Below are 13,941 nucleotides of genomic sequence, written 5' to 3' on the forward strand. Positions count from 1 at the left end.
CCATGGTCACTAAGAAAGAAGGGCTGACCATATGAAGGAGGCAGCCCCAGCAGATGGCCCTGCTGGCGAGGCTAAGCACTGCCAATGCAGAAGCCAATGCAGCATGGCCTAGCTCCCCGCAACAGTAAATTTCCATGGCATTGTTTGCTGTGCCACTGTCCTGCTACCTTGTTGCCTGCATGCAGGGGTCGAGGCTGCTTCCAGGAACATGAAGGGAAGTTCACACTGTCAAGTAAACCCATCGGCTCTACTCCAGGCTGCTTAGTGAAACAACAGTAACACATACATTCATCTCCACTGCTGCCGTTCCTAACCAAAAATAGGCCTGAATTATAACAGGCATTCAAAGGAACCTGCAAAGCAATAACCTGGAGGAACAAATAGCTAGAATAGTTGGACTCCTAGAAAGCAAAGCAGACCAGAGAGAAGCATGAATTTATCACTGACCCAGGTCCAAATCACCAAGAAGCCAGACAGAGATGGAACATCACCCAGAAACTCTCCCTCCACACCCTATTTTTTACAACACATGGTTTAACTTCTATCCACAGCAATGGACTGAGATATGTTAATTCAAATTGTGATGTTTATAAAAAGCAAAGGAAACCCGGCCGGAAGCTGAGCGCGGGCTGGCTCGGGCCTCCACCGGCGGGAGGGCGGCCGTTGGGGCCGTTGAGGTGGCGGCGACTCTGCGCCCAGGGCTCCAGATGGAGGCGGCCCGGGATCCCGGGCCCAGGCTCTGCTGCAAGCCTGGCGGGCGGCTGGACATGAGCCACGGCTTCGTGCACACATCCGACGGAACCAGATCGCCCTGAAGAGTTAAAATTGTATATGTGCGGGTGTAAAAAGTTAAGCTTAAGCTTACAGGTTTAAACCTTGCTGGTACAGCTGTAAAAAAATAAGACAGAGTAGCACCTTGGCAGTAGGGACTCCATTTTGGAGCACTTGAGACTGCATTCTGGGAAAGCACCCCCCCACCGTGAGACTCTGGTCTGAAACTATGATCTCAAATAGTCGGACAATAGCAGTGCACTACATCACCCTTGGCAACACACAAAAACCCCCTAGCATGATTGCTCAAGCTTAAAAGTAGAAAGGTTGCACCTGGGTTACCTGGGCTAATAATGAAGATGTGATTTGTCTGTGTCTTACATTAATGTCAAGTCCTAATTGCTGATTGTAATATTGTAACTGGTATTGTCAAGATTATGATAAATATTAATTTCACTTAGGTTTTAGGTTATGTTGACCCCAGTAACCATATACTCTCTTTTGATTTTAGCAACTGTGTATAGCAACCGTGCATAGCAATCATGTATTCCCCCCTTCCCGGTTTTGCGGTTTTTGCCTTTATAAACCCTAACCTTTGGTTATTCGGGGCTGCTCTGTTCATGTATGGTCAGACAGCCCCAGCATGCTGGATAATCAATAAAGCTTCCCCTTGCTGTTTGCATAAGAGATGTCTCTTGGTGACGTTTTTTGGGCAGTCGATTCTAACATTTGGAGGCCCCAGCGAGATCTGACTGCTGCCTGCAGACGTCTCCAACGGATATCTCTCGGGGTAAGTGCAGGCGCCTATTTGTGTTGTCGGCCGGCTTATTTGTGGTTTGTGTCTCTTCATTCTGGATTTTGGTAGTTTGTGAGCGCTCTAGGGTTTTGGGAACTGTGCTGGTGTAGTAGCTGCTGGGACAGGGCGTGAGCCCTTCCTGGCTGTGGCCGGCAGACGTGCCCGGGGGCCACAGGCTACGGCCCTGAGGGACGCCTCAGGAGGACAAAGGAAGGCTGGGGACGCCCAGATACTTCCGAAGGGGCAGGCGTGGAGTCTGCATTCCCAGCACAGACGGGGTGGCCAGTAAGGCCTTCTTATTATTAGTCTTTTGTAGTTGTAAGGTGCTTTGTTGGTTGTCTTGTTGTTTGTTGATTGTATTCTCTTGTCATTTAGCATTGTATGGGGCGCTGTGATGGCTCCCGTATTGGTAGATTTGGAATCTGCATTTGTATTGCCAGCATTGTCGGGTGACTCTGAAGTGGTTCTGGAGTCTGCATTTGTAGGTTCTGAAGTGGTTCCGGAGCTTGCATTTGTATTACCGGCATCCTCACAGGGCTCTGAGGCGGTTCCAGAGTCTGTGTTTGTATTGCTAGCATCGTCGCGACCAGTAGTTTATCTCAGTTCCTCTACGGACACTTTGTGTGGTTGTTGTGTGCTGATTCTCTACACTGTTTGTCTGTTCGTGTACATTGTGATGTCTGCTAACATGGGCCAGACTGTGTCTACACCTTTGTCTCTAACTTTGAATCATTGGTCGGAGGTAAGCGACCGGGCACATAACCTTTCTTTGTCAGTCAAGAAGGTAAAGTGGCAGTCTTTCTGTGCCTCTGAATGGCCCCCCGGAGGGCTCTCCATTTACCACTCATTCGCCAAGTGAAAGAGGCCGTTCTCCTGCCTGGCCGTCAAGGGCACCCAGACCGGGATTTTGAGAAAACATGGGAGGTCAGTATTCCTTCCCTCAAGCGGGACCGGATCTGTGGAAGTGACCGTTGAGTGTCCGGCACCCCACAGCTCTCCGAGAACGCGGAGTCCCCCCGGCCACAGCTTAGCTACGGCCGAAACTCCAGAGGGATTGTAAGGAATGGGAGGGAAATTAGGAAGGGCAGTTGGCTGAGAGCCTGGAGACCCCCTGAGCTCGCTTTGGCTTCCCGGCGGCCGGACTGCGACCCGAGGACCAGGTCTCTCTCTCGGAGGGACGCCTGGTCACGCTGCCTACTGCTACGCGAGCAGGGCTTAGCTTCGGTCGAGGCTAATATTGGCCCTCCAGGTAAACTCAGACAACTAGGTAGTGGGTAACCTTGAGTGATAGGAGATTTCAAACCCCACTCAGCCCCCAGACATGAGGAGCTTCATTGCTTTCTGCCTTCCTCCTCCTCCCGGGGCTCCCTCCCCCACTCTTTTGCTCTCCTCATCTCCATTCCTATACCACTGGCCAGGAGAAAGGGAGAGGGAAATTCCACAGGTCTCTCCACCCAGGGAAAAGCTGTTACCTGTTACCTGTTAACCCTTTCCAACCGGGTAAAAAGTTTTCCGTCTTTGCAGCTTAATGGTAGCTCTGGTGCGTCTTAAAAAATTTTTGTGAACTATTACTGTTGCTAAGCTTTAATTGCCTGAGGACTAAATCTGGAAAAGAGCTCAAGTTAACTATCTGTTATAATTGACTGAGTGTCTGCAGTAGTCCTAATTGATCTGGCTTTGGTTAAATTATAGGAGGTTCCCAACACTCTTAGTAAAACGGCGCACCTACCCAACCCCACGATTAGTCCTGCCAGGCCCCGGTGTGTGCAGTCTTCCCTGTAAATGGGGGAACACAGCCTTTCTCTGCACTCCAAATATCTCTAGGCAGAGCCCCCACCCCAGGGCTGCTTCTTTTTCCTCTCCTGGAGGAATTTCCAATTCAATACCACTGCTGACCTTACCTAAGGGAGCCAGAACCTTAAGCCATTAACCCTTTCCAAACTGATGGGTTTTTCTCTTTGCAGCTAATAAAAACCTAAACAATGGGTTCATATGCTGATAATCAGCTCTTTTCTGTGTTGCTGTCCCTGACTCATCTGAGAGCGTTCACCTGTCTTGAAGGTTTCACGTTTTTCTATTGCCATTATGAGTCTTGATTGGAAAAACTACAGCGCAAAGTTTGTTTACATTGTTTATCTGTTTTTAATGTCTAAGTAATTACCCAACTGATCAGAAATGTACTAATTTTGGCTAAATGGTTTGACTCTCTGACAGCTTAAATTCTAAACCGAGTCTTCCAACTTTGGGCTTCCAGTCGGATCCCTGGAACTCTCAAAGAATGAGACTCTAAATTTGTTAAAGTAACAGCTGCTTGGGTCAATTTTAATTATATAAAATATATTAAAATGTTATAAATGGTGTCAGACCTATACTGTATTTATGTTTTTGCTTTCCAGCTAAAGTGGTCTTATAAAAATAAGAGTAAATTCTGTGTATACAAGCCTTTATGTTATTAACTAAAGTAAGCCAATGCAGATTGGTTCAGAAAATTGAGGTAATGCAAACACCCTTCGGTTTGCTCAGTGGCTTGCTTGCTCAGTTTTACATGTCTTTGATATGCTTTAAACTTGTTTCTCTTAATGAGGAAGATCTTTTCAAAGTTGTAAACATGTACTAGTGTTTGCTGTCCAGGAGGTGTTATCCTCATGTTACTTAAAAACATAAAAATGTAATTTTAACTTTTATTTCAGATAATTGTGTGGTATTCATTAATAACTCAGTGTCTTAAGTCATCTAGGCATCAGTGCTAAGTAAAACTTGGGAAAATATATATACTTTTAACATCTCAAATTCAATAAAAAAAAAAACTGTTTGAGTTTGTTAACATGTATTCTCATAGGTTGTCCATACATGACAATTCAAGGCTATGTAAAAGTAACTATGGGTATAAAGTTTCAAAAGGTGTAAACAAGTCATAAAAAGTTTTAAAATGTTTACGATTTTAAAATATTGTTTACAGAGTTGAGTGCTAATGCCAAAATTACACTGACCTAAAGTTGAAGTCTGATCTTCTGTTATAACAATGGGGTTTTAAAAAAAAATTGTGTATTAATGTTAGTAAATATCTAAAAATGGTCTAAATCATAAATCTTGGAATCTGTTTCTGCAAAAACTGTAACATCTATGTTAACAGTGTCTGCTTAATCGATTACTCTGCCATTTCTAGAGTTAGGTCCTATAAGCTCTTTTTGACTCTGTTAAATAATTCTAAATTATATAAACTCTTATATACAAGGTTTTTTTTTTATTTATTTCTGGTTTATTCGACAACAAGAGACATAAAATTCATGTTAATCCATTGTGTACTCTACTGTCTCTGTTAAGTTATGGTTATGCGGCAGATGCTAAAAAACTGGGTTCCAGAAACCCAAGAAAGCGCTAGTGTCCACAGGCTACACGGTAAATACCCGGAAGCCAAAGGATGGCAGAGACCTCTGCCACAATTTCTCCTCTAAGTCAGGCTACACAGTAAACACTGGTTAAACTGCCAGTTAAATCTAAAAGCCCAAAAAGTCAGGCTAGAGACCCAACTTGCTGCCTCACTTCTCCTCTTTTCTCTTCCAGAAGGGAAGTTACTGCTGTTCTGCAGGACTCTCCACTGTGATGTACGGTTTGATCCCCAGACCTTATATAAGGGATGACTGACCTTTTCTGTAATAATGCCTGGCCACAGTATAGGGCCCCAAACAACATAACAAAAAAAAAAAAAAAAAAAAAAGGGGTTAAACTGTAAAATAATGTGACAACTAGATCAATTTTTCGGTGTGAAAAGTTACACTGACGACCTCAAAGTATACAAACAGGTCACCACAGTTGATCTTACCTAAAGGGTCATAGTTCTCCTCATGGGCACGGTCTTAACTCGCAGGAAAATACTAAGTGTCAGAATTTGCCCATGACCATAATTTTTCTAGCTCACCCTGATATTAAAAAAATCTCCAAAAATCAGGGTTGGGTTGGGCACCCCCTTGACTTGCATCATAGAGGCTGCCTCCAGGGTCCACTTTATTAGAGACCAGGGGAATGAGGAGCAAGCTAGCAGCAGGAGCAATGTAGGGATGGGCAACAGGCCAATCAATGGCTGCTTTACACGGTGATCTGCCGTCAAGGAGACCCAGCAAAGCCAGTGCACCCCAAACCTGTGCACCTGTTGCTGATATAAGGAGCCAGGGCGTTGGGCAAGCAGCTGTCGTGACAGCAAATGCCTTCTGTCAGCCCTGCCAAGAGCACAGCCACTGGACACGGAACTGCCCTGGGTGTCGAAGGACTCCTGGTTCAGAACTACAGACCCTGTGGCCCCGAGCTAAAAAGCCTTTGGCTCTGCCCAGCCTCTGCCCAGCTTCCAATTCCAGCCACTGCTACTGGGGATGGCTTAGGGTCAGTAAAACGTAAGTTGCCTATTTCTATCAGCCTCCTATTTAACTCTCCTAGTCCAGCCATGTAATGCGAGTCAACAGGGTGCCTCCCTTAAAGGAGATTTGCATCTCTTACAATTTTCTTAACAGCACCCCATGGATAGGTCTGGGCCTCACACACCCTGCCAGGCCTTAAAAGTCTATCCAATAGTCCAGGGGGAAGTGGTCCCCTCCACTCCTGTACTGAAACTATAGATGCTTCTCCTTACACCGTGTGTTTTTAATGCCCTTATTTGTTTTGTCTCTAACAGACTAAAAGCTGTTAACTCCAAATGGTCGTCAGACAAGGCTTCCAGCCCATTCCACTGGACTACCTGAACAGCCCTCTGGACCAAGCAGTACAGTCTTTCCAAGGCCACTGTTGCACACCATAAGACAGGTAGCAAGAGGAAATACCCAAATCCCCCTCGACGCCCACATGCCAGCTTCGAAGAAGTTACAGAAGACGGAACTCCATCCATAATCCCAAAGAAGAATTTTGGGTATTACCTCTTAAGGAAAAAATATTAGGCAGAAAGTCAGTTATGAGCTTATGTGTGTGTGACATAAAGGCCTAATGTGTGCAGCATATGCATCTGCATCTCAGTCATCCTGACAATGTTTCATGGACAGCCCGGCCTTTGCATCCTGCCCCGCCCCCTTCTACCTGATAACCTGCCAGGTGGAGATCCCCGCCCCTTCTGCCTGACAAATCTTCCACAATCTCCCAGATGCAGCCCAGTATCTGCATTTCAGTATTACAGAACAGGCGGGGGTTGGATCTCATTTTCATGAGGGGGGGTGTGTGTTATGTGCGGCCCTAAAAGAAAAATGTTATTTTTATGCTGACTAAACCCAGGTGGTTAGAAACTTCATGGCCAAACTCAGAAAACGACTGAAAAAAAAAATGGCAACAGGAGAGGGAAACTCAACAGGGATGGTTTGAGTCATGGTTCGGCCAGTCCCCATGGCTTACTACTCTACTGTCAGCCCTAGCAGGACCCTTAATTGTTCTACTCCTAATTGTAACCATAGGACCTTGTGTGTTAAATAGACTCATCACCTTCGTGCAGAAACAAATTAAAAATGTTAAACTCATGATCATAAGACAACAATATGTCACATTAAAAAACACAAATAATCTCTAAGATTAGAGATCCTCACAACAAGGAGTGGGGAATGAAGAGTTAAAATTGTATATGTGCGGGTGTAAAAAGTTAAGCTTAAGCTTACAGGTTTAAACCTTGCTGGTACAGCTGTAAAAAAATAAGACAGAGTAGCACCTTGGCAGTAGGGACTCCATTTTGGAGCACTTGAGACTGCATTCTGGGAAAGCACCCCCCCACCGTGAGACTCTGGTCTGAAACTATGATCTCAAATAGTCGGACAATAGCAGTGCACTACATCACCCTTGGCAACACACAAAAACCCCCTAGCATGATTGCTCAAGCTTAAAAGTAGAAAGGTTGCACCTGGGTTACCTGGGCTAATAATGAAGATGTGATTTGTCTGTGTCTTACATTAATGTCAAGTCCTAATTGCTGATTGTAATATTGTAACTGGTATTGTCAAGATTATGATAAATATTAATTTCACTTAGGTTTTAGGTTATGTTGACCCCAGTAACCATATACTCTCTTTTGATTTTAGCAACTGTGTATAGCAACCGTGCATAGCAATCATGTATTCCCCCCTTCCCGGTTTTGCGGTTTTTGCCTTTATAAACCCTAACCTTTGGTTATTCGGGGCTGCTCTGTTCATGTATGGTCAGACAGCCCCAGCATGCTGGATAATCAATAAAGCTTCCCCTTGCTGTTTGCATAAGAGATGTCTCTTGGTGACGTTTTTTGGGCAGTCGATTCTAACAGCCCGGTACCTCCCCACCCCGCGCCACCACCACCCTTGGCCTGGCCCTGCCGGCTGTCCCTGACTCCCGCTCGGCTCCCCGCAGGGACGACTACGACAAGAAGGTGAAGCAGGCGGCCAAGGAGAAGATGGCTCTACCCGCCCAGGCAACCCAGACTTGGAGGAGTCCAGTGAAAGCAGCAGTAGTGGTGGCTCTGAACTAGAGCCTTCTGGCCATAAGCTCTTCTGCTTAGAATACGAGGCAGACAGTGGCGAGGTCACATCAGTTATCGTGTATCAGGGCGATGACCCAGGAAGGGTGAGCGAGGAGGTGTCTGCCCACACGCCTCTGGATCCGCCCATGCGAGAGGCTCTCAAGTTGCGTATCCAAGAGGAGATTGCAAAGCACCAGAACCGTCACTGACCAACTTGAAAGCATTCTTTGCAGGCTGGATTCACTGCCCGTGGAAGAATTCTGCCCAGGGAGCTCAGCCGTAGCCTGAGGGCACCTGCACCACTGTTTGATCTTGACACTGCCAGAGCTGCTGCATCCCCAGGGTCATTCCAAGACTCCACCTGGCCCATGTCCCCCACAACCGTTTACTGGTTGGCCTGTTGACCAGCCTCATATTCTGGAATTCTCTGAGAATTCGGTGTGGCTGACTTGGTGTTCTGGGAGCACAGGCTTGAGGGCGAACCAGGGTCCATGAAGCCTTTCGCCATCATGCTGCATTCTTAGAGGTCACATGCCTGGCTGCTTCGTGTCCCACCCAGCTCCGTGAGCGCTGTTATGTCATAGTTCCTTTCCTTCGTGTTGTGCTCACTTCACTTCCACCCGTGTTTCCCTGGACTTTTTTTTCTTTTTTTTTTTTTTTAGCTTTATTCTTTGTTTTTCCTTTTCTTCATCTCTCTGCCTCAGGTCGAATCTCTCAGTTCTCTCCCCACCCCCTCAACAGGACTGTGCACCTGCAGCTGCTCAGGACCTTGGAGGGGGGGACTGTGAGGCTCTGCCTTTCCAACAAGTTCTCCAAGTAATTCTGACGCCAGAATAAAGTGGGAGACCTTTATTTCTGAGGCCCACTCACAAGCACGTCTCCCTCCCCTCCCATGCTTTTGTGAGCTGCTTGCATGCGCCACACCACTGTCAGACAGCAGACCTAGGAAGAAGATCCTGGTGCTAAACTGCAAGGATTTCTTGCAGCAAAACCTGCCTGGAGCTGCAGAATTCCAGCTGCAAATAGCTGCGAATAGACTCCTCTGCTCAGGACAACCAATGGAGAATTATCAAAGCAAGCTTGAAACTAACTCTCCAACCGTGACTTAAAAGTCTAGACCATAAGTACAAAGGGAAACTCAACATTAACAATAATTGCCTGTTTGGAGCCCTAGTTGCAAAAAAAAGGTGGGGGGGGGTACTACACAACTCTCCTTATCTGTTCCCTCTCCCTGTCCAATGTCCTGTCCCATGCTTCCTCCCTCGCTATCTCAAGGATATGCATAAGGCAGCTTCAAAAAGTTCATGGAAAGTGGAATCGAAAGACAGTCTGAATTGTCTGTGAACTTCTTGAAGCCCTCTGGTGTACGTATAACTGAGGTCCTGAAAGAGTCCCAGGGTAGCGTTGCTCTTCCCGAGGGAACATTTTTTTCTACCACAGGGTTAGGCTAAGGTCTGAAGTCCACAAGACATCGTGTGCACCAAAGTTTCCAAGGCACGTCTATCTGCGAGCAAATCGGCGTGACCTCAGTGACTTGAAGTTTACAGCTTAAGTGAGCCAGTGAGCCCTGGAACTTCCTGAAACCAAAGCCCCCTGGCCCCCTGGTTTCTCCACATCAGGGTCTCAGGATCAGGCTGGCAGTTCTATTGCAGCAGTTCTTCTCCTAAAAGACACCCAAGAGAACTGTTGGTTTGTGCCCCGCACTCCTGAAAATCATCTCCCTCCAAATGGGGCAAGGCGGCTCCTTCAGCTACGCCATTAGAACGTGGAATGCTGAGTTGCAGCCTGCAGCGCCAGGGAACGCTGAGACAGTGAGTGAGGCAGATAAGGTCGAGGGGCCTGGTTGTGAAAGCCAGTGAGCAGAGTGCTGCAAACCCGCAAAGCTGCACCAGGTTAAGTGCCTTGAACTTACCAGTCCTGGGCTCAGGTCTACTTTCAAAGGAGAAAAGTCTTTGCCCTCTACTTAGGCAGCTGGCTAAAAGTGCCTTCTGTTCACTACCCTCCACAGCCTGGGTCATGGAGGCTGTGCCGAGCCCTACCCCCGTTCTTCACACAGCCTAGAGGACCAGTCACTCTAGTCCTCCAGCTCCTCAATGGATCCTATGGTTGGGACATAGGACTTCACTGGAATTCCATGATGGCTTAGAAGGAAATACTTTCTGGATTCATCTCACAACTGGATCACCTGTGTCCTATTTTTATAGAACTCAGAACACCAGAGGGTTGAAGTCTGGGGGCGTGACCCCTGACATTTGAGCTTCTGTTCCTGTTTTGTGTGGAGGGAAGTTGTCAGTGTTTACACATCGTGTCCTTTCGTGTGTTTGTCATGGGATCCTCCGAGATCCCCTCAGGTAGATGGATTGAAACTCCTTGCCTCTAAACTTGCTTTTCTTGCAGCACTTTGCTTATCAAGTGTATGTAAAACATTTTCTACCCAACAGAGCACTCTAATCCGTGTAGCATGACCTGTAAAGCACTAAGCCTTGTACCTGGAAGAGAGCCTGTCCATCAGAACTGGGCTCTTGGAGGCAAGGCTGCCTCTCTGCAGACGGACAGCTTCAGCCTTACCGCTGACTGCCACCCCCTACTGGAAGCCCAAAAATGGTACTATCTCATCACCGGACCTGCCTCCAGACACCTTCCACCAGTTACAAAAATTGGTGCTTTGCCATCCAGGACTGTGTTCTCCCACTGACTCCAGGATGTCTCAGGACTGCCCTGTGTTGTGTGGGACAGTGGCAACACTTTTGGACTAAATAGAACTTTCCAACTGGCTGCTTCATAATCAGTGTTCGTTTGATTAGATAAATTCTTGGCTGTCTTAAAAAAAGTCTGATAGGCATATCTCTCAGCATTCAATATGTAGTATTAATTCTTAACTGAAGGTAAGCCTGGATTTTAACGCTTTGTGTTTCCTGAGCCAGCAGGTGATGTCATAGGTACAAGGAACTTAGGCTTGCAGGGACTTTGGGCTGTGCAAGAGTAAACACTAAACCTTGAATCATAGCCAGTTGGCAGAGATAGTGCTTAAAGAATGTAACACAAGAAAGGAAGGGAATTATACAACTTTTTGGTTTGTTTTTGTTTTGTTTTGTTTTTTAATTTGAAAGAGCTCCCATCCATTGGTTCACCCCCCAAATGTCCACAATGACCATGGCCTGAGCTGGGCTAGGCCAGAGCCAAGCTTCAGTCAAGGTCTCCCATGTGGATGGTAAGAATCCAGTTACTTGAGCCATCACCGCTGCCTTCCAGAGTCTGTATTAGGGAGCTGGAGCCAGGAATTGAAACCAGGTATTCCTGGTGGGACATGGGCATCCTAACCACTGGGCCAAACCACCTTTCTCTAGAAAACCTTGTACCCATTGAGAGAGCCTCTGGAGGCCAACCAGCCAGTGGGCCCTTGTAGGCAATTACAAGCGCATCTCTCTGTGGAAAGGATGCTCATGTGGTCGGTCCACTCTGAGGGGCACTGCCTGCTAGAGATGAGCCCATGTGGAAGCGTTTGGAGGTAGTATGTATCCAGTCTGCCATTCATTTGGCAGGACCAGTGAATGGTTGGTAGATCCACAGCCAGCACACAAATTTAGGGGAACCTTTCTAAGAAGAAAGAACAGTAAGGACATCACTTTCCTACCTCTGAACTGACTTTTGGGAGAATTGCCATGGCATGTTGACAGTTAACTACTTGAAACGTCTTAAATCCCCTCATTGAATTCCTGCCCTGTTGAGGAATCAGCTGGGAGGAGCCATAGGCACCCACCCCAAACGTCCCCAGGAGTTGGAGCAATGTTCAAAACGAAAACCTGAGTGACAACTCCACTGCCTGCAACAGATGAGACTGCACTGCTTGTGTTAAATGTATAAAAAGCCATATGTTCTGTTTCCTCATTTCCAGTGTTTCTGCTGTGTGGATTAATAAAATTAAGTGCAAATTATGTGACTGGCCCAAGAAAAAAAGGTTCTTTTAAAATACAGTATTTTTTTAAACAATAAACTTACTCTTTTTACAGCAAAAAAAAAAAAAAAAAAGCAAAGGAAAAAGCAGTCTGAAAATCAGAAACCAACACAGTGCTCTGATGTGCTTATGCTTTATACTGCAGAACTATTACTAGGCATCAGCTGACTACGTCTGAGCGGCTTCTCATGGCCACTCTGGAAACACAACTAATGGGAACTTGTGCTATTAAAACCATGCTTACACCAGAGAGGTGGGAAAGTAAATAAAATCGAGCAAATGAAGGGAAAAAGGAAACTACCTCAAGATTATCTGTCTTTAATGTTAAAATGATCTCCTTAGGTTCACATTAAAATGAGTTTATGCTTTCATCCCTTCATGAATGACAAGAGGGAACCTCATATAATGTTTGCAGTCAATAATGCAGAAGGGTTGGTATCCCAAAGAGCAAATGCAAATTCACAGAGAATAAGGAAATGACTGGAAAAATCAAGGATGAATAGATTTATTAATTCATTAACCAAGGCAATGTTTAAAAATAAAACTACTTTGGGCTGACATTGTGGTATAGCAGGTTAAGCTGCTGTCTGTGATGCTGGCATCCAGTATGGGCACAAGTCCAGGACCTGACAGTTTCATCTCCTGTCCAGTTCTGGGCTAATTTGCCTGGAAAAACAGTGGCAGACGACTCAAGTGCTTGGTCCCCTGTACACATGCAGGAGACTTGGGAAAGATCTCTGGGCTCCTGACTTTGGCCTGGACCAGTCTGGGCCATTGTAGCCTTTTGGGGACTGGGCCAGTAGATCTAAGACCTCTCTGTCTTTCTCTGTTACTCTCATATAAATTTTAAAATCTTTAAGAAAACTAAAAAAAGAAAAAGGTCACCTCTAAATCTTGAAATTTACAGTTCATATGCAGTGGGATTTGATCCTTCAACTCTCACAATAAGCAAGCTTCCTGGGTTTTTCAGTGCCTCATGTCTGGAGGGTTTTATGGCAAGCTCTTTGGTCATCATGAATTTTTCTACATAAAGTAGAGAATCATTCAATGTTGCAAAGCTGTGTGCTTGTCTAACATATGTATACATCTCTGTTAGAGATGAAGGTACACATGAAGATATACAATAACAACACTAACAGAGATGTATGCATATGTTAGACAAGCACACACATCACAATGCATGCATGTGAACACTAACATATACTCATGCACATGTGCACACAGATACAGACACAGATGCACAATCAGAAGGTTCCAGAGAAAGTAAATTTATCTCTATTAAGATGTTTGAGAATTTTAAAATGAAGAAAAGGAGACATTAACACAAGAAAGGTGGAATAAATATTCCCAAGCCTCTGAGAAACAGGGGTACAGATACTAAAGCCTACGTCTTACTGCTCTCTTGTGGTGGTTCTAAAGAACACCTTTCTGATCACTGAACAGTCTCTCCTTCCTTCCCAAATGTCTAAAAAATAATAAGCCTCTCCAAATGTTTTGGAATCCACTATGAGAAACTGATGATATTTGACAATTATTACAAAACCAATAATGTAGTATCATTTGGTCAGAACTAATTACCTCCTGATTGCCATGTTCTGAATTCAAGGACAATCATATACCAAATGCTTGGGTTGGTTTACATTATTATCCTCTAAGAATTCCCTCACTATATTTGTTAGCCATTTGCATTTCTTCTTTAGAGAACTGTCTTCTGACGTCCTTTCCCCATTTCTTAACTCGATTGGTTGTTTGTTGTTGAGTTTTTTATGTTGCTGATATATTCTGGATGTTAACCCCTTATCAGATAAGTAGCTCACAAGTATTTTTGCACTTTCTGTTGGACGTCTCTTCACTCTATCTTTTCCTTTGACATGCAGAAGCTTCTGAGTTTTGATATAATACCATTTGTCTAGTTTTGCTTTTGTTGTCTATGCCTTGGAGACCTTAACCAAGAAGTCACCATCT

The 13,941-nt window shown here is 45.4% G+C and overlaps 1 pseudogene; it reads left to right on the forward strand.

Moving 5' to 3' along the window:
- Positions 1-607: 607 nt before the first annotated feature.
- Positions 608-9,074, forward strand: LOC138844787 (UPF0561 protein C2orf68-like; annotated as a pseudogene).
- The last annotated feature ends 4,867 nt before the right edge of the window (positions 9,075-13,941 follow it).

This window comes from Oryctolagus cuniculus, chromosome 12 (genome assembly GCF_964237555.1).
Source record: "Oryctolagus cuniculus chromosome 12, mOryCun1.1, whole genome shotgun sequence".
Classification (NCBI taxonomy): Eukaryota; Metazoa; Chordata; class Mammalia; order Lagomorpha; family Leporidae; genus Oryctolagus; species Oryctolagus cuniculus.